At 45.8% G+C, this 22117-nt stretch overlaps 1 protein-coding gene across 2 annotated transcripts in view; it reads right to left on the bottom strand.

The window, feature by feature from the left end:
- Nucleotides 1-22117, bottom strand: part of KCNK10 (potassium two pore domain channel subfamily K member 10) — a 101993-nt gene that overhangs the window by 7346 nt on the left and 72530 nt on the right. The gene's annotated exons all lie outside the window — the stretch shown is intronic.

Here is a 22117-nt window from a genome sequence, read left to right as displayed (position 1 = left end):
AGCATAGCACTTGGCCTTTCTGCATGATCTCTAACTATTTTCTGCAAAAGACACAGCATTTGGAGCACTGAGTACAGGAAACCCTCACCGTGCTATGCTTCCTATTCCTTGTCTTCTGGTTAAGAATTTCAGGGCAGAGACAGACCCTTGCATTTCATGTACTTGGTTTTACAGACACCACACAGAAGCCAGAGGTGTGGAAGGATTTGCCTGAGAGAATACTGCTAATTAGGGGCAGAGGCAAGGTTAGAATTCTAATATAATTAGCTCTCAGTCCCGTGCTTCATGATGAACACAGCTCACCAGCCCAACCAAGTCATCCTCCCCTAGAAAAAGACCCAAGATGAACTGCCACCTAAGAACAGGTCGTCCTGTCTCTTCCTCGAGAAGACTGCAGCCAGGACATAGTCACTGGGAAAGTCGTCCAAGAAAGTATGAAGAAATGCAGTCCTCCTGCCTTATCAAAAAGGAGACACCTGTCCTAACACCTAGGACATGACTCAGTAATGAAAGCAGGAACTGGGGGAATGATCCTGTATAATCCTCCTCTCCATATCCTTGGAGGAGCCATCTGAGCGAGACGACCGTTTGGACAAGATTACAATCACTGTGGAAACTGCATATGAAAATATCAAGTATTTTGCACACATACAAGGATCATGACAAGATACACTGCCACAGAACCACAGGGACCATTTAGCTCACGTCCTAAATGTCCATGATAGATGATGCATGCAGGACTTCAAGGAGGTCGTTGAGTCCTCCAGAGAACCCAGGAACTTACTAGCCTCATTCTGTTTGTGGGCATGTACAACATTCCTGCCCAACAGGAGATTTCACCATAGATCATTAAGTTAATCTATTCACTGGCAACAAGAACATCATTTCTCCCCATGACAAATCATCCTCTTCAAATGCATAATGAAATTAAGGTGAAGCAAATGTTTGTGAGACGCTTGTTAAGTCATAAATTAGGATGCAAATGCAGTCGCAATCTAAATGAGGTTGAGATTGGCGAAGGAGTACCTAGGAAGCTGGGGATAGGTCCAGGCTTCAGGAGCCAGGCAGCAGGCTCAGGAATGGGTGTGTCTAGCCACTGGGAAGGTGCCCAACCAAGCCAGGGTGCTGGCATCTTAACTGCATGATATACAGGAGAACCAATCAGCAATGCCCAAGCCACCCAGTGTGTTCCCAGGCTGCGCCCCCCAGACATCCACAATGCTCAGAGGACAACTGGCGCATTGCCTTCTCAGGGTATTTTTAAGGAAGTAAGAAGTCAGTGAGTCGCATGTGTTTATGAGTAGGTGTATGAGACTATATGTGCACCCATATGCACCCTAAAAAGAAGACATGGAGGCGGAAGAATTAAGCAAGATCCGTTATTCTGGATACTCATGTTTGTGCTACCCTCTAGATGTCTTTGGTTAAAAAAAGTTTCCTTAATTGGGTATTCTAAATGGCAGTTTTCATTCTGGAGCCACAAACCTCACGTGTCACGTAGGGGTGTTCAGACTTCCTGTCCTCATTCACACTGCAGCCACTTAACTCTTAAAAAACAGGTTCTCAAACCAGGAGCCAAGAGGGCAGAGAACCTAAAACACAGCCCCTCACTGCTGTTGAACAGCTGAGCTCAGGGATGCGTCTCACCCTCTCTGTGCAGTGGCTCCTTCTGTAAGCTGGAGACAAGAGAATCCACCTCATCGGATCCTGGGGAAGACTCAGTCATCGCGCACATGGTTAACCCAGTGCCACACGAGGGATCAGCGACTGTTACCAGGCGCTTGTACCGTCCCAAGTTCAAATGTTTCCTCAGATGGAGGCAATTCCCGATGTAATGTTTGCTTGCTGTGAAGGAATGATCTCTCATATTTGGTTTAAGATCACCTTCGTTTAGCTTCAGGAGGTCACCACTGATTTTTCTCCCCCTGGATACATTATTTCCTGCAATTATCTCATTTGCAAAAAAGTCCTGATTCCCCCCACCCCTCTTCAGTTGCAAACTCTGAGTTAAGCCCTCAGATAGTCTCAGCTCACGATCTTGGAAGCTTTGCTATTCGCTTTTTTAATTGACTTTCCTCCTCGGTTCCCATCATGCAAGAAGGGTAGATACCATTTGCAGCGGCAGAAACCGGCTGTGGCGGGACCCTGAGAGGACAGAACTTGCCGACTCCTTCTCCTCTTTCGCACCGCAGCCATGTCCCCTGCCACTCACAGAAAGGAGCTGCGTTTCCACAGAGAAGTTGCTAGGCAAAATTGTGTTGCTTATTTACCAGAAAGCAGAGCAGCTAGCAGAAGGCTTTGTGAGCACCCAGATCGAATGAAGTCCATGTGTCTTTTGGCTAGAAAAGCTGTCATCTGGGGAAGAAGGGCTGGATAGGCTCTCTGGGCAGGAGCAATGGGATGATTGTGTATTTCTGCCCAAATCTTGTTTTATTGATTGATGGGTTAGAATAGATGAGGTGTCCTTCTTTTCTTGTTATATCAGTGGTGCTGTGCAAAGTGAGCTCACACACCTGCCCAGCACTGACTAAAGGAATTTAAAAAAAAACCAAAACGCATCACCCATCTCCTGTCAAGTTTATCTAGCTGTCAAAATTACATGTGCAATTATTCCAGAGAGCAAATAATCTCCATAAACAGGAAGGTGGGCAGCAAACAAGAGCTTTCCTTAGATAGGGGAACGGATGCACTGACAACCCTAGAAGTGTATACTGGTTTCAGACCCAGAGGGCTGAGCCACACATCCAATGCTCAGTGAGTACAATTCCCTGCCTATGTACTGGCCCCAAGGTTACTGTAGAGAGAACATATAGCCCTGTACACAGGGGGCTATTTTTTATTTCATTTGATTTTTTTTTTCATGTCCTCTTTCCCAAAATCTCTATTTCTCTTCTTATTTTTACACAATTTCTTAGAATCCTGTTTGTTTTGTCTGAGAACTGTTTTCTGTTGTGATTTTTTTCAAGCTAGGATGTCAGGGACTTTATTTAATAAGAAAAAAATATATACTGCCACAAGGATCCCAGGGCAGGAGCTGGCCATGCAGAGGTCTGGTTTCTGGTTTGGTTTTGGTTGAAATGCAAACATATCACCATGGTAATACAATTGAACTGAGGATAATTCCTCCAAATGGAAAGATAATACAAACTGCCTTGCAAGATTTTACTTTGTTATACTATGCTTTCTTCAAAAAAGAAATTTTTCTTTTTAAAGGGCCACTTCTCACTAATAGTTTCAATATCACAAGGAAGCACCAGCAACTCTAAAACCTGCAAGCAGAATGTTTAAACATCACTTGCTTGTAATCTCCATGGCAGAGATATTCCAGACACACATGAATGAGAATGGTAAGATCTCCATGGAGACTATGACAAATGTTCTCCTCAGAAAGCGGAGTACACAAACGGACCATTTCTATACAAAAACGAAAGACCCATGCAGCATCTGCTCTGAGCCACATAGCACAATGACAGACTGGCCAAACACTGCTTTGTGGGTTCCACCACAGGGAGGATTGCCTTAAAGATTTTTGGTTCACTCAACTAAATGATTTTGAAGATTTATTTGTTTTTATTTGAAACGCAGAGTTACACAGAGGGAAGGATAGACAAGCAGAGAACAAGAGAGAGGGAGAGAGGAAAAGAGAGGGAGGGGAGGGGAGATCTTCCATCCACTGGATAATTCCCCAGATGGTCACAACAGCCAGAGTTGAGCTGATCTGAAACCAGGAGCCAGGAGCGTCTTCCCAGGCTCCCAACTGAGTGCAGGGGATCACAGTCATCTTCCACTACTTCCCCAGGCCACAGCAGGGAGCTATATCCAAAGTGGAGCAGCTGGGATGCTAGGTCCATAAGAGGAGGCTCAGCCTGATACACCATTGTGCTGGCCCCAACAATGAAGTTATTTTATCCCCAGACTGTCAATACAGATACAGCTGGGATGCAGAAAAATTAAAGCTCATATAAAAAATTTTTAAACCTCTTGGTCATTCTACTCCAGAAAAAAAAAATTTTTTTATTTTCATTGATTTGAAAGGCAGAAAGACAGATACAGACACAGATGGACAGATCAGGGCCCAGTGCACTAGCCTAGAGGCTAAAGTCCTCACCTTGCACATGCTGGGATCCCATATTGGTGCCAGTTCATGTCCCAGTGTCCCCGCTTCCCATCCAGCTCCCTGCTTGTGGACTGGGAAAGCAGTTGAGAACCCTGCACCTGTACGGGATACCTGGAAGAGGCTCCTGGCTTCAGATCGACTCAGTTCCGGCCATTGCAGCCACTTGGGGAGTGAATAGAAGATCTTCCTCTCTGTCTCTTTCCTTGTCTGTTTATCTGACTTTCCAATAAAGATAAATAAATCTTTAAAAAAAATAAAGAAAGGAAAAGTCCACAACAGCTAGGGGTGGGCCAGGTTAAAGCCGGGACAAGCTCAGAGCACAGTCTGAGCCTCTCACAGAGATGGCAGGGACCCAACTACTTAACCACCTGCCGCCTCCCGGGGTGCACGCGTAGCAGGAAGCTGGACCACACACCACAGGTGGAGGCACTATAACAAGGTGATGCAGGCGTCCCAAGCAGCACTCTAACTGCTGCACCCAGCCAACCTGCCCCTCCAGGAAGACTCTGATGAAAACACCTGACAGTTTCCTGTTCTAAAAGTCACTGGCTATTAACAAACACAAAAATAAGATGCTAATGGGACACCAGATTTTTGTCATTCAAAAGTCAACCAGTGAACTCATTCAGCACATAATTATTAAGCACCTCTTCATGACAGGGACTGTTCTAGTTACAAGAGATGTGGCAGAAGGAAGGAGAGGGGAGAAAGCGGAAGTAGAGGGAAAGAAAAGAAAGGAAGGTGAAACGGAGAAGTTCCTTGCTACCAGGCAGCGGTAAGGTGAGCACAGTCTGGCTAGAAAGCCTGTGGTGCTGTCTGTGGTGTTCTGCTCCAATCCCCGGTGCAAGAAAACTTGGCAACTGATGATATCTCAGTTTTCATAATTACTGTCTGAGACAAAAGAAAGGAGTCCTCAAGACATAAAAACATGCCAACTGGAACTGATGATCAGAAGCAATGTTCCGGAGACCAGGACCACACAGAAGCAACCACTTGACATTTAGGAAACCCTCAGACCAAACATCAGCTGAAAGATGGCCCTCCACTTTAGTAGAGGTGTCAAAGGAAGGTCCTGACAGAAGGTGCGTGCTGGAGAGAATCCTGCACAGACCAAGATGGCCCAATGCACTTGGCCTTCCCGTGCATTCATTGTTTTCTGTTCCTGACAGTTTCCCTTGATAGCTTCAAGGGGAGTAATCACTCGGGGGAGGACCTTGACCCCTCTAGAGATGTGTGCCCTGTGCACCTTGACCAGGTTCCCTACAAATGCCTCAGAGAAGTTCCCAGGGTCCAAGTCTGCATGGACTGTGCACACATCAATGTGTGATTCAGCTGCATATTCTTCCATGATTCATCGATGACCACTTCTGAATTTCTTTATTCATTTGTAGGTGGGGGCAGAGTTCCCAATCTCTAGCTCACTCCTAAATTATCACAATGGACTGAAGCTAAATCAGACCAAAGTCGGCTGCTGGGAATGCAACCCAGTTCTGCCACCTCCAACTGGCAGGAGCCATCTCTGCTGGCTCCCGGGGTTCCCACTAGCAGGAAGCTACAGCCGGCAACCAGAGCCAAGAAGCAAATCCAGACCCCCCAATGTGGGACATGGGCACTCCTCTAACCACTAGGTGAGATGCCGACTCCTGTGGATACTAAAAAGCAGCATTTTCTTTTTATTTTGATGAGAACTGATTTGGTTAGAAATCCATCCAGATTATAGGACATGAATAAAGGTCCTCATGTTTAGATAATTGGCACAGTTTTTCCTTTTAAAACAATTGTAACAGACAAACCCTTATGAGATCTTAATGTAATAAAGTATGTTTTATTTGCCTGACCTGGAAGACCCACCTCAGGGCTCCCTGAACCACCACCACTCCCAAAACACACACACACAGAGGCTGGTTTGCCTGCTGAATTACCTTCCTTCCCCCCTTGCAGGCCCAACCAGGAAACTCGGGGAGGACAGGATAGGATATCCCCATCAGTCCTGCCTCCACCAGGAAGGTTTCTGTCTCCTGGAGCTGCCCAGTCTCCAGGGCAGGATACAGGTTCCGCCAGGGGGTCAAAGCAACTGGAAGTCCCAGAGTGGTGAGGGTAGAGGTGGGGGTCACAGGTGGGTCATTCTCTGGGACTGCCTTGTTTGGGTCACCTCCCTGCCCCAGGGTCACTCATTTGTTGCTGCTTGAACTCATCCCAACTCCTGTGTGCAAAGGTGTCACCGCCATCTGACCAGCACATAGAGAAAGCATATGTCTACAGGGAGGATGGTTAGGAGGGGCTGGGCAGGGTCTGTGCTGTCTACCCCTCAGGGCCGTTAGGGACCCATCATTCCTGAGCTCTGTCTGCACCAGGGCTGCCCTGTGCACTGACACTGGGTGTCAGGACTCAGCCATCACTGGCTGGGATGGGCAGGTAGTGGCTGAGAATCTGCTGGCTCCTGTCCTAGTGGCTCTCTCCCCAAGCAGCCCAGCAGGAAGACTGGCCCAAGTGAAATTTCCCACAGATACCCCAAGAGAGTCCCTGGAGGGCTGCCCTGCCCCAGGTCCTTCACTGTGACCCGCTGCCTCCCACTTGCTGCCTCCACTCCTACAATAACTACACATACAACGGTCAGCGGCATTGGGATGAGGCACAGATAAATGTGGCAATTCCCACTCGTGGAACCTACTCCAGCAGACAGCAGGGCCATTCCTGCAATGACTGCACACAGGAGTCAGATTGGACTTGCTCCCAGTTCAAGGTAAACTTCAGGGATCAGGCTAGACAAGGAGAAATGGCGAGTTTCTCTAGCCTGTTCATTGTCCCTTCTTTGTTACTTAGATGGGATCTCACATTTTGCGAGTGGGCTCCCAGACCCTTCCTCGTCGTATCCTTAAAAACCGGGACCTATTTGATCCCTGAATCTTGAGGAAAAAAGATTTAGCCTGCTTCTGCATAGAGGCCTGGTCTAAATACCCCCTCACTGATGGTGTCACTTGGCCCTCTCTGGGGAGCCTTAATTACAATGCAATCTTAAAACTGAGTCTCTATTGCAGGTATTGGGAAAAGTGGATATAAGTTCCTCATGTCTAGATGTTATTCTGTGTCTGAAACTACTTCAAGTTATACAAGGACTGCAGAAAAATAAAAAAGAAAAACACACTAGTTCAGGCAACTGGGGAGCTGACATCTTCAACCCAAAGGATGAGGGTAATTTGTAGGTGAAGACCCTCCTCCCTCTTTGAAGGACTCACCTGAAAGGCTCCCTTCTCCTCTTCGGGCCCCACAGGGACTTCATCTCTGCTTATCTCCCCCAGAAGAGCCCTGCCCTCTTGATCCCAGTGCCTCCGGAGAAAAGGCTTGTAAGCCTTATCCTGGCATGTGGGGGGAACCACTGCTTCCTCTTCAACTGGTGGAGATAGGAGAATGTGGTGTACAGATTGGTTATAAGCCTTTCTCTCTTGGGGAAAGCCAGATATAACAGCCAGGGATGGGGGCAGGATTGGCAGAGCTAGTCTACAGCACCCACCACTCAGAGTTGGGCCTAGGGCTGGGCCAGGCCAGGCCAGGCTGCGGCATCTGATGGTAAAGGCCAAGCCAGGGGATGTGTTATGCTGGGCTAGGTTAGAACAGCCACCAGCATGTGCAAGATCTCTGGCTGGAAACAAGTGTGGTTGGGGAGCTAAGGGGACACCCCGACTGAGCTGTGGTTGCCACTAGTAGGCACAAGAGCCAGAATGGGGATGGTGAACTGGGCTGGACATGGCTGAAGCATCCTTCAGCATGCGAATAGACTATACCTGGGGTGTGCAAGACTGGGCTAGGTAGGCTCCAGCAGCCACTGGTGTTCAAGGTTGTTTCCTGTCTCTGAAGTAGACATTGACCTTGCAGTCTGAGGTCGGCACTCTCAGTTAACCAGATTCTCCAGAACCAACCCGCGAACCACTAGAGGATCTGAAGCTGCTTTTCTTTTTTTTTTTTTTTTTAAAGATTTATTCATTTTATTACAGCCAGATATATACAGAGGAGAGACAGAGAGGAAGATCTTCCGTCCGATGATTCACTCCCCAAGTGAGCCGCAACGGGCCGATGCGCGCCGATCCGAAGCCGGGAACCTGGAACCTCTTCCGGGTCTCCCACGCGGGTGCAGTGTCCCAATGCATTGGGCTGTCCTCAACTGCTTTCCCAGGGCACAAGCAGGGAGCTGGATGGGAAGTGGAGCTGCCGGGATTAGAACCGGCGCCCATATGGGATCCCGGGGCTTTCAAGGCGAGGACTTTAGCCGCTAGGCCACGCCGCCGGGCCCTGAAGCTGCTTTTCAAAAGGGCACCTGACAAGTAAGTGTTCCCTATGTGGGCCACATCTTGTCTGTCACCCACGATCACTGTCTGATCATCATTGGGACTTTCCATTTTTGCCTAAAGTTTAGAAATCATATCAAGAGGCTACATCAAAAATATCACTCACACCTGAGAGTAGTTTATGCTGGCTACAGCAGATGCCTTCAGTGCCTTGTATAAATGCTTAGTGGGTATGGTACTCCAAATCTGCCAGATTTGTATCCTATACTCTGAATTCTCTGAATTATCTTGTGTTCTTTATTTCCCAATGAGTAGGGCTTGCATGGAGACCAACTCTGTCACAGCAACTTGGATGACCCCGACCATCACTCTGGGGATCCCATGCCTCAAAGGACCCCTTTACCCAAACAATGCCCTATTTCAGCAGGAAATAGCAAGAAGACTTCTTCACCCTTTATCCCTATAGAAGCAGGATGAAGGGTTGCAAGAGGGGGCTCTGAGACTGTCCAAGCACGCTACAACTTGGCCACACCTTCACACGGATGGCACAAGAATTGTCCAGCCATTTCCTAACAGGTTCCTTCCCACACAAGGAGGGCTCAGAGAATGCTGAGAATCCTCTTCAAATGCCTCTGCTGTCTCTCCTTCCTCCTTTCCAGAGGCTCCCCACCTCCTGGCTCTCTCCCAGCAGGTGCTTCCCCCTCCCTCTTCTTTCTACATAAAACTTCTCTGTCTGCAACCAATCCCCAGCTTTTCATTCCTATACTAAGCTGAGGAAACAACTGACCGAGGTTTTTTTTTTTTTTTCTTTGTAACAGTTAAAGATAGATATCTCCTCCCAGGATAATGTTGAAAATTACCAGTTTCTCACTTCTTAGCATCTCCTGCTGGGAGGACACAAGCCCATAACCCAGGGTTCCCAAACATTAAAACCTAAGTCAGACTTTGAACCACACAGAGTGATCCAGAGATGAGCAAGAATCTATTCATTGCATAATTTCCATGCAGTTTTCTGTCTATCTTTTCTCTCTCTGTCCCCCAAGGACAGCTTCTGAGTGATGGAGTGCAGATTCTCAGAGACAAGAGTGCAGAGCCATCTCTTCCTCCAGCAGAGGAAACAAGGTAAGACTGGGCTGAGGATGAAGACAGAAGTTGGAATAGTCACTTGGCCTAGCGAAGAAGGATGGAGGAGGCGATAAGGTCTTTCTAGGGTCTTCCAGAGGCTCTCCAGAACCTCCAAGTTGTTGAGAAGACAATCAAGCAGGGATTAGAAGCAGAGCCATCCTCTAGCATGCTCACCCAACGACTCATCATCTGCAAGCAGCTCAACCCCCAACAGATCTGAATCAGAAGATGAGAGCTTGGTCAGCCCAGTGGAGAGTCTGGATGGCACCCTGAGTCCCTAATTCAGGTGGAGTTGGAAGCATGATGTGAAAGCTCCCCTGGTGGGGAGTGCAGGAGTGATGACTGATGAGCAGCAGTGGACTTGTAATTGGTTTTGTACAAAGACTTGGCGATCATGTGAAGGTCATTCTGGGGCTGACAGCAGCAGTGACAGAATTATGCCTAATGCCAGGGGCAGGCACCCAGGGTGGTTCTGGCCAGCTGACCTGTCTGTGCCCAGCAGTTACAAGCAACGTCTTCTTCTAAGACATATTCTGTGCCCACAACTTGAAAAACTGTTCTTAAGATGGCACCTTCCGTGTTTGGTTTTCCTGCTACACCAGGGAGTCAGTAGTTACCTAATCCCTTCTTTAAAATGTCTCCACTCTGTTGAAATTAGCCATGGTTTGTTTCCTTGATTTCAGATTAAACTGCCCACCTGCAACAGTCACTCCTGGAGCTTGGGATAAGTCCACCTGAACCGCCTGTGACAGGCCTGAAATTCCAGGCTCCAAAGCAGTCAAAACAAGAACCAGATGTCAGGTATTCACTGTAAGCAACATCTCTCTGGCATTCCTAAATCTTGGAATGCTTTGTTGACAAGTGCAGCTGGCCTCAGCCACCATTGGGAGAGGGTTATGTCTAGCCCCAGAATCCAGTGTTACAGGGGAGAGTGGTGCCAGTCCCCTCCCCCTCTGCCTAGACAGAAAGGGCAATACCTGCAAGAGGGGACCAGCAACAGTGGCAAGAAAGGGCAGTGCTGAGAGCCGAGGTCAACCACCAGAGGAGGACCCACATGTTAATGGCAGGTCTCTCTGGACAAAGGATAGTCATGTCATCCTACTTGGGTCTTTGCGCTCATCTTGACAGTGACCTTGTATTTTCTTTACTATGTTTGTAGAGAAAAAAGGAGTAGGGATGGGAGTTGCATAAGGAGAAGAAAAGGAAAAGAAAATTAGGAGTATGCTCATGAAGCTTGCATGCATTCCCTGGAAGAAGAATAGTCCAACACCCTTGAAAAACCATGCACTTTCTTTTTCACTTGGGAAAAGGGGGTGACAACCACGCCTTTGATGGAAAGCCAGAGGGAAAATGGAAGAGTAGATGCTCCCGTGCAGAGTGAGAGACAAGGGCCTGGGACATTGCCAAAGGCAGCAGTGGAAGCTGCGAGGACCTGGTCTTGCTCCAGCCCGGTAATTGCATCCTGCCTGCTGCCCCTTCCTTCCAGAAGGGAGTTGCATCCTGCTGGCAATCCCCTTCCTGGGCAAGACTGTTGGGTCTCCTGCCCCCACCCCACTGCTGGCAAGCAAGCACTCAAGGGCTTCTCTCTCCCTCCTCTGTCCCCTTGCTTTCACTCTCTCTCTCCTAATACAGCAGTTCATTTGCAATTTGCCCTCTGGAGGGACTGAATTATTCACTGATACTCCAATACAGCTCTGCCTTTTCTTACAAGAGCAATTTTTCTAGAGCCCTTTGGTGTTCACAGCAAAACACACCGGAAGCTGCAGAGGTCCCCCACATACCCTACGCCCTGACACGTGTGCCACCTCCCCAACTGGAATCAGACACATCAGCATCACCCCAAAGCCGCAGTCACAACAGGGTCTCCTTGCGGTGTTGCCTGTTCTTGGGTTTGGAGAGACCTAGACCAATGAGGACCCACCACTGTCATGACCTATAGAGTGGTCTCCCTATCCTGAAGCCCCTCTCTGCTCTGCCATCACATCTGAAGTCTCCTCCATGTCTGTGCAGGGCCAGAGTTCACTGGCTTGTGACTTCAATGCTTCTCTAAAGATTGTTCTGTTTTCTAGACTATTCCTCTTCCTGTTTAAAGCGGTCCTCAAACCCCAACTTCAACATTACCTCCCGCAGGATCCGCATCCCCAACCCCTGCAAACACACACCTGATTGGAATTGGCATTTCTCTCTGTTGTCCAGGCTCCCTGCATGCTCCTCCCCTCGGGGAGCTGCTAGACCTCAAGGGCTGCCTCTGCCTCTCTTCTCTTACTACACAGTGCAGCTCTGAATGTTCTAGGTAATCAGCCCACTGCCTAAAGAAAACATCAGTGTAAGTGTTTAAGTTCAGCTTTCCTAGCAAGGGGATAAAACGATACCTTTAGCAATAGCTGACCTTTCCATGTTTTCTGAAAATTCTATGCTAGTAAAAATACATGTTACAGTGAGACACGAGCAGATGGGTAAGCACAGCACACATGTTTATACACACACACATTCATGGTAAGTACTCATTAAGCTGGATAATAACAGCATGCGGACAACATCAAGGAAGAGCCTTAAGGATCTGAACACTCTGTCTACACAGGAGAAGAAATTATATGTGTGAATACTTGAGTTACATAACAGCCTCCTGGAAGTTCTTTTTCTAACACCGTTCACATTCTAGCACACTGAAAGGTGATTTATAAGGAACATGCTGGTGTCCTGCTGTTCAAAGGTTAGGACCGCACATCAGAAAATTAGCTCACATCTAGCATGAGTTTTGAACATCCCAGAGATTTTTAAAAAATCACATTCATGATTACCTGAGGCAGGAGCCTATCACATTTAGATGTACAGTCACGCAGAAATTGTGTGCCCTCTCAACAGTGAAAGGGTACAAACAACTGACTCTAAGGTTAACAGCAAGAAGGTTGAATTTTGATTTGTGAGGAGTTACCCACACATCCCTGGAGGGAAACTGCACAGGAGGTCTATGTAACTGACAGACACCCCTGAATGGAAGCTGTGGCCGCTGGGGTTCCCTGCACAGACACCCTTCTTGAGCAGGCCTCCAAGGGGGTCACAACCCAGCAGCCAGCAGGCAAACATTTAGTATTGCTTTATTTTCACTTCTCCTTCATGTAAGAAAAATAATCATGAATTTTTCAAAATGCCGCATAAAAGGTAAGTGAGGCTATCCATGAAATTTGTTTCCATACGCTACAGAAGCAGTCACAAGTGTTTGCTGTAAAGGGAACTAGTACGGAATGTCACAGTTCCAGAACCACTGGTGAGGCGTTATATTTAAGAAGGTTGACTTAAGAAGTCTGTAGGCTCACATTTTACATTTCTAGATGTCACCTGATGAGATAAAAGCCTCTGTACCCAGAAATGTCACTTGCAGTGAGCATTATCGGGGGCAGCTCCACTAATGAACTATCTTTCCATCAAAATAATTCCACTTCAAAGGTTAAGAACTTTTATCCCTCTGTTGACATTTATAAATATTTGCATATGACATTATTTTTGGTTTCATGGTCATTTTCTATAAAAAGATCACGTCTAGCACTGTCCATCAGGCGTGGATAAAATGTCCTCTGTATGGCACGCCCTAAAATGGGGCCCAAAGATACAAACTCTCAGGTTGACAGGCAAGGTGATTATAAGCACACCAACCCAATGCAGTGTGATGAATGCTATTGTTAGCATATGCAGGGTGCTATGTGGGTGCAAGGGAGCTGACCTCATTTAGAAGTCAACAAAACCTCCCAGGGGAGCTGATGTTTGTGCTGAGACCCAGTTCGATCGCCAAGGCAGAATGCTCCCTGTGAGACACGTTTTAAGTGTCAATCAGTATGACTTTTCCTAACATTTCACTGCTGGCTTCGCGTTCTGTTGTTCCTCTAATAATCAGAGAGAACGGAACTGAACACAATTCTAGAATTATTCTATAACTAATGACTTGTCATTATTTTCTTTTAAACTGAAAAAAAGAAGGAAAGCAGTGTGTGCCCATTTTCTAGGCGGGAAAGCGTCCATCAAGTCCATTAAGCTCCTCCAGTAGTGGCTCAGGAAACAGGTGTCCCATGTTTATACAGCCATATGGACAGATCCTCCTCCTCCTTCTTCCTAGGGGAGAAGGTTGACAAGCCTCCAAAGGCTTGCTAAGAGAGGCAGCCACCTACCATAAACCCAGAATCGAAGGGCTCAGACCAATCGAATGTTGTGTTTTAAAAGAGTGGCAGAGGCAAGAAGCAAACAGCAATGTCAGGAAAGGGATGAAAGCCAAAAGGAAAGTGGTAACGGCATGCTAGCACACCATATGGCATTGATATGCCATGCGTTTCATTTCAAATGTTGATATTTGCTTTCTTGTTAGCACTAGTGCCAACTCTGTTATGACAATCAGTAAAATGCATCTTAAAATAATTACACAAAAGCTCTCAGTATTCTAGTTTTAAAATTATAAATAAACCGCTTCTCAACTGAATGATATATGTCTCTGTTTCTAATTGCTCAAAGTGACCTGCAAAGCAATGTTATAACAAAAGTTCTGACAACAGAATGAGATAGCCAACATGTTCATTCTTTCCTAGTCAGCAACAAGAGAGGAATTAGGGCAGGGCTGTGGACTGGTAAACAGCCAGAAGCTAATGATGCTTTTTTCTATGAGGAAGAAATAGAGTGTGTTCATGAGGCTGGTTTGGTGCATAGGTTAAGCCGCTGCCTGAGACACTAGCACCTTACATGAGCACCTAGTTCAAGTCCTGGCTGCTACACTTTTAAATCAGCTCCTTGCTAATGCATCTGAAAAAGCAGCAAAATATGGCCCATGTGCTTGGTTCCCTGAATCCACATGGGAGATCTGGATCAAGTTCCAGGCTCCTGAAGTTTGGGACGGGCCAGCTCCAGCCATTTACAGCCATTGGAGGATTGAACCAATGGGTTGAAAACCTGCGCATGTGCATGTCTTTGTCCCTATCTCTGTAACTGCCTTTCAAATACATAAGTAAATATTGAAAAAAGAGAGAAAGTGCTCCCATCCATGATTCATTTCCCCAAATGCACACAGTGATTTTGGCTGGACTGGGCCCAGAGCCAAGAACCAGAAACACAATCTAGATTTCCCACATGTGTGACAGAAACCCAATTACTTGAATCATAATGATGAAAATTTAGTATTAGTTCTTCCAATCATTCTCAAGTACATAACGAAAGACTGTAAGATGTTCAGAGTAAAATTCATGTCTTCTAAGGAATGGGAAAACTTAACAGGATAAGGTATTGCATAAAGAAATAGTGAAAATATAGCTACTTCCGCCCACAAAGAAAAATATTTCAAAATATTCCTTAGATGCCTAAAACCACAGATAGTACGGAATCCTATATAGACTCTGGTTTTCCTATGCATACATACAGACTTAAGATAAAGCTTAATTTATAAGTTATAGTCACACTAGGTGAAACCCCCAGAGAAGTCCCCAACTAGCCATCTGGACTCTTCCTATTTTATCTAACTTTTGAAATGGCTCACAGAGTCGTGGCCAATATATCTTATCCTCCATGGCCAACGACTGGCATCCTAGGCCTAAGCCACAAAGTCCATGAAGCCCTGACTTCCCCAGTCCTACCCACCTCCTGGGAAAGGTGGGAGAGCGGGCAGCATCAGGTCTTTAGGCTGCACAGCATCCCTGTGCAGCTTAAACACCCTGGGTGTGTGAAAAGGAATGTGATTTGTGTCTCTTTCCTCTCTTACCAACTCAACAATCAATAAATGCTTACTGAATGCCTCCAAACTTCTAAGCACTGCACGACTACTCCAAGAAATAGTGCTTGGCTTCCAGCACTTAGGTTCAAGGCCCTTCTGCAATGACTGAGAAGAATAATCAGTAAGCAAGAAAAGGCAGGTGCTGTATGATGTTAAATGTCCAAGTTAGAACTGCCAAGACCCTCCTCTGGGCACTCAGAGCTCCCAGAGTCCTGCAGTCATGGAGAGCAGCATGTACTGAGGGCCAGACACGGCTCTCATACAGCAACCAAGTAAACAAAGAAAAGACATATTATCACTACCTTCATTTTTCAACTAAGAAAATGGAGGCACAGCCCGTGGCCAATTGCTGGCAAATAGTAGGTCAGGGCTTGTACTCGGAGGCAGCGTGACTTCCGCACCTGCCCATCCTGGTCCCAGTATCATCCTACATGATATCATGCACATTGGTCATTATACAGGTCTGTATTCTCCTTCTAAGAAAGGATGGTCTCTTGTATGATGTGATCATTGCTGTTAAACAGACCTGGGGAGAGACACAAAGGAGTGGACACAATGAGGAGCTGGAAAATGACTCATGATGAGATGAATAAAAATATTTCAGAATAGAGAAAAAAAGCCTTGTGGAAACTGAATGTCACCGAGACGCAGGGGCCCACGCCAGCCTGGCACCGAGCTGTCTTCCCTGCCAGCAGCTCCACTATCGTGGGGCTGGACATGACGATACAGGAATGGGAACAAATGCAGGCACACAGCTGGAGGTGAGCGCAGGGAAGGAAGACAAGTGCGAGACGGAGGAGAGGCACCAGGCGTGACTGCTCCACTTTGCTCCTAATGTTGGAATGGCAGCAGCCCTGGAAAAAGCCAGGACTTTGGGGGCTAGTCAGCCTGCAATTTATTAAACCCTGTCATTGTGGCCTGGAAGAGCTGACAAAAGGAAATGTTGGCGATGAAGAGGAAAGATACGAAGCCTCGGGCATTGCAGCAGGGATGTGAAATGATGCAGTCACCGTAGAAAAGAGTATGGTGATTCCTCAAAAGCTTAAATGCAAAATCATTACAGGACTCAGCCCTTCCACCTTTGGGCATACATCCAGAATAATGGGACAGGGACCCACACAGATATCTAAACACCCATATTCACAACCAGCATGATTCACAACAGCCCAAGTTCACCCACAAGTGAACAGACAAAACATGGTCAATACAGGCACTGAAATATATTATTCAGCCTTCACAAAGAAGGACGTTCTTGCGTGTGCTGCAATGTTCAAGATGATGCGAAGGGAAATAAACCATCGCCAAAGAATGAGCAGTGCAACATATCACTTGAAAGAGGCTCCCCCAGGAGTCCGATCCTCAGAGACAAGAAGCAGGATGGTGGTGCCAAGGGCTGAGGGGAGGGAGGAACATGCGAGGGGAAGGGGGGTCAGTGTTGAATGAACAGTGTTCCATTTGAGACAATGTAAAGGTTATGGAGATGACAATGTTGTTGGGCACTCACAAGAAAAATGTACTTCACGTCACTGACAACGGCTTTTTGTTCTGCATATTATACCACGATTTAAGAAAAAACAGACATGAGAAGAAAATTGACACAGGCACCCAACTGACTCTTGGAATGATTCTACAGGGGAAAAAAAGAACCCTTTTGTGACAATTGTGGCCGATCAACAAACATGTTAATTCCACAGGGGGAAAAGGGACAGCCCAGAATGAGGTAGGAACAGTGTGAAGATTTGGGAAGCCATCGTGCTCAACTTTCCTCCAAATGGGAACCCATTTTGAAAGTTTTTTTTTTAAAAGAAAAATTCCTCAGTCCTTATATAACAAGAAAACTTGTGGCATCATTGAGTGTGAAAACCTCTCTGTGCAGATACTATAAATTCTGTAAATGAATGAACTTCAATGAGAATTGAAGACAGCCTTTTCAGACACATTTATAAAAGGGCAGTTCATATGTGAACATTGTTTACTCTATCTCCTAGCAATGCTTGAGGCACCAAAGAATTCTCTGATCCTACAAAGCAGCGCCACAGGCCCCTGGGGACTCCCCACCAAGAGAGGAAGACAGGAGTTAAAAGCCCAGCAGTAAACTTCCAAGTCCAAGTGCAAAACTGTTGTCAAAAAAAAAAAAAACTGTGCTGTAAAATACAGCTCTTTTCAGAAAGCAACAGCGATCTATTCTCTCCTGGAAGTACAAAGCACATTTCCTCTAACTGCAATGCACACTTCAGAGGCCGAGTTAATTCAGGAGCATGCAGTCTGCTGGAAGCTCCTCCCTACCCAGTCATCAGGGCCTGGCCAGTGGTGTGACTGCACGTAACTGTCACACAATTACCTCCTTGGGCCCTGGTTCAAAACGCTGAGATGCTTTTCAGTAAGGTCGTGAGTTCTGAACACCATCCTTTCCCTAAAGCAAAAAGTCTGACAGCTATTCTGAACTGATCCACCACTACTGAGCTGCCAGTCCCTGGCAGAGAGCCTTTGGGGCCATGCTAGCATAACAAGTAGACCACAGATCATGTGCCCTTGCTCCCCAAGGCGCAGACTCAGTCAACAAGGGCACTTTGAATCTTCAGGAACTTAATTGCACAGAATGGGTCGTTATTTGATTGGTTTGTTCCCAAAGAGAGTTGCATGAAGTAAACATAAAAAGAAATTTAAAAAAAGAAATCTTTTTTATATTGATAGATGTAATTCAAAAATGTTTAGAGTGCTACAGAATTGCTGCCCTGTAAAATCAATGCCTTTCAGAGGAACCAGCCCAACCTGTGAAAGCCGGTGATAACGGAAACGTGGGAAACCATCCACCTATGAAGCTGATTTTATTATGATGATAAAAATGGAGATCCTGACAAAAGTAGCATTAAATTGATCACTGGAAAGTGTCCAAAAGTTAGAACTTAAACACCATTTCAGTGAACTTGGAATGCAAATAAATACCATATTATTAAATAATAAATAATAATAAAACCTCTAGGGTTCAGGAAACCGATTATCTCCCCAATGGGCAAGACTTGCCTGATAATAAATAGCCACCAAAATTTTTTATAAAGTTTTTCATATCGGATGATGCTTTAGAAAAATCTTCTTACAGAGGCCGGCCTTGTGGCACAGTAGGCTAAGCCTCTCACTTGTGATGTCAGCATACCATATCGGAGCACTGACTCAAGTCCCAGCTTCTAAACTAGCTCCCTGCTCATGTGCCTGGGAGGGCAGTGGATAACGGGCCTTGGTCTCCCATGCAAGAAGCCTGGATGGAGTCCCAGGCTCCTGGCTTCTGTTTGGACCAGTCCTGCCATTGCTGCCATTTGGGGAGTGAACCAGAGGATGGTAGAATCTCTCTCTCTCTCTCTCTCTCTCTCTCTCTCTCTCTCTCTCTCTCCCCCCCCCCTTCCAAATAATTGTAAAAGAAAAAAAAAAAAAAAGGAAAGGAGCCAGCATTGTGACAAATGAGTAAAACTATCACCTCTGACATCAACATCCCATAGCAGCACCGGTTCATGTTCTGGCTACCTCACTTACAATCCAGCTTCCTGATAATAGCCTGAGAAGAGCAGTGAAAGGTGGCCCAAGTGTTTGGGCCCCTGCCACCCACATGAAAGACTCATATAAAGCTCCTGGGAGTGAAACAATGGGTAAAAATTTTCTCTCTCTCTCTCTCTCTCTTCCTCTAATTTGCAAATAAGTAAACCTGAAAGAAAGAAAGAAAGAAAGAAAGAAAGAAAGAAAGAAAGAAAGAAAGAAAGAAAGAAAAGAAAAGAAGAAGAGAAACTTCTTCCACAAGTTTCTTTTAGAGTTGCACTATTAAGTCGGGTCACTTAATTGTTCGTGCCCAAATGGTTTGGGAAAGTTGGACAAAGTCTAAAAACAAAGCTAGCCTAAATCCATGAGATTCAGTATCATGAGAAAATTTGAACAATGTTCTCAAATGACTTTACAGAGCCACTAGAGCAAAGGGCCATGGTACTCCAGAATAAACATCTCTAATAAATTCCATTTCCCACAGGGTCTGGTATTTAGTAAATGCTTAATGAAGATTGATTATTACTTTATAAGAGTAGCTACTTGTGATTGTTGAAACAATGTAGGGTTTTACTCTTTTTCTCTTACATAAATCTATCACCCCTTAATCTCCAGGTTTTTGCAGTTGTATCTGGTTTTCCCAATATAACTCGCAACTGGATTAAGCAGCTAATTGGTTCTTGACAACTTTTTAGAGAAAAGTTTTTAAAAGATACAAGTTTTTGCAAGGATCTTCTACAACCTCTCTTTCTTATATGGGAAAATTTCGTGGGTTCATCTTGAGCTTTGTCATAAAATTTGAATTCAGATGCAGAAAAAGAAATTTAGACTAGCTGAAAAGAAGAAAACTGGTATTTATTGAGTGTTTAGTGTACACACTTAGTGTGTGCAAAGCATTATTATCCCAATACACAGGCTGGCGACTAGTTCAGAGTGGGGAGTGGCCTGCTTAAGGTCACAGAGCTGGTAAGTACAGGACCCAGGACACAAACTCATGCCTTCTGACTCCAATTCTGGAGTTCTTTCAGCAAAAGTGTTTCTGACACACATGGATCTTCGCTGATGCTTAGTTGACTGCTTCACCACAGATAATGTCATCACTGAGACCAGTCCGCACACCAAAACAACTGGATTAAACCTGCAGACTTTTGTAAGTCTCTCCAAATAAGGCACTAAGTTTTGGAGTGTGGCAGTTTTTGACAGTATGCAACACCTCTCAACTGTTGGTAAGCAATTTACTCCATGAATCATACTAGAAGCACAGGTCTTAAAGGCCATGCGGACAGTGTACAGACACTCAATCCCTACTGGAAAAGAGGCTATGATGACTGCATTTTTCACCGCATCATGTATATGTTCCATCTTTTCTTTCCAACAAGAAAAATATGGCTGCAGGAGCTGTTTAAGCAGCAGGTGGGGATGTTTTAAGAACGTCAGAAGTCTCAGGGAAAACAAGTAAAATATGATCAACACAATGAAACAGCCAAAAAGTCTCAAGAGAAAGGGACACTCAAGGCTACCACACCAGCAGGTGTTGGTTGAGGACTGAGTTAAATCCCTGAGACAAACTACATCTTGATGCTGATGACCTCAAGCACCATGTTTTCAAAACCACAAAAGCAGAGCACTGAGGCAACATGATACATCTGGAAAAGGGGAAGTGCTTTGGGAGCAATGCCAACTGCTTCAGCTCACCAGGAGGCTTGGCTTTGAGTTTCCCTCCTGTTTTCAACATTGACCAAGATAGGCAAAACGAAGCAAGAAAGTAGAACAGAGCGTGTGAAACATCTCCCTGGCAACTACTCTCATGGAGGTAGATCAAGCGAGACAGTCACTGGCACAGCATAGTCCTATCTTTCATAAGCCCACTTTTGTGTCATACAGCAATTTTAGAGATGAGCAAGGAGCCATCTAAATCCAAGCTCAGGCTTCAAAAACACAGTACACCAAGAAAGAGATGTTGCCAATAATGAACTGGCAGAGGGAGGCCGAGCAGGTGCATACAGAAGAACCAGAGGCTATGATCCAATTCAATATACTGATAGCATAAAGTTGAAAAATGAAAATCACCTAAAGGCAGATAAAGACCAGGCCAGCATCAGCTGACCACCTTTGTCTGGCCCCAGGTCTTACCAAACCTCTCAGGAAGACACTTCTGAGCCGCGGGAAGTTATCTCTGTAAGGAAAGAGTACAGTAGAACAACTGCATTAGGCAGGCAAGCTGAGGCAGGAGACACACGCTCAAGTTCTGACTCTGTTACTTAGTGCTGGGTGACGTTGCACATGTCTAAGCAATCTCACAACATTAAGAAAATGAGAGTCTCAAAGCCCCATGGCTTTGAGGTGTAGGTGTAGGTGTAGGTGTAGGTGTAGGTGTCTGACCTACACTAAACCCTCTCCACACAGGAGCAAGTTACCACCAGACGTCAATACTGAGTGCCAGAGCATTCAGTCTACCTGCTACCAAATCCTACCACACAGATTACAAATCCGAGGCACCTGACAAAGCTCCTCCCACCATACAGAAGTGTAGGGGTAATTTCCAACCGCAAAGTAACAAATTCCCAAGAGTGACCTGTGATTCTTATTTGCCAGAAAGAGATTCTCTTAAGCTACCTTCGACAATGTTTAAATGTTACACACTATCACGGCAGTATTTTGAATCACTCTATCTTAGACATTACCCTATAGTGTTACTGCTGATAGAAAAGGACGAAAATACAACTGAAAGGCCATTGAAACCTCCTGCTGATCTCAGCAAGCAACAGGGAAACATCAGAGAAACACTGGCCCATCATTAAAGATAAGGTAAAAAATAGAAGAAGATTCTTACATTAGATGAGTCCCTGGAGAGGCAGTCACATCAGCGCTGAGATAGCTGACCTACTGCAGAATAATCTACTTTTATGTCTACTCACCTTCTTCCTTACTTGTGAGAGATTATCTTATTACCACAATATGAAATCTTCACATTTTCCCCAGAAGGACCCAGCTGAGAGGAAAGCTGCATATACAGGAATGGAGGTGGCATGCAATATCTAGTTAGAACCACTGGTGGAGACAGCAGGACTCGCATGGAAGATTCAGTCAAGCAACAAGGGCACGACCTTAGAACCTGGTTGGGGGAAGTGGGACAACTGGATTTCTAAACTTCAGTAGTACTATGGTCCTTGACCAGGATAACAAACTCCGAGAGCCATTGTAGTAGCATCTGGAGACATATTTGGCTATCATAGTGTGGGTGGAGATTTGGGCATGCACTGCGTAGAGATCAGGGATGTGGCTAAGCAGCCTACAGTGCACAGTACAAATCTCATG

This window comes from Ochotona princeps, chromosome 26 (assembly GCF_030435755.1).
Source record: "Ochotona princeps isolate mOchPri1 chromosome 26, mOchPri1.hap1, whole genome shotgun sequence".
Classification (NCBI taxonomy): domain Eukaryota; kingdom Metazoa; phylum Chordata; class Mammalia; order Lagomorpha; family Ochotonidae; genus Ochotona; species Ochotona princeps.
The sequence above is the reverse complement of the archived record's forward strand: the minus strand, read 5'-3'. Positions and strand labels throughout refer to the sequence as shown.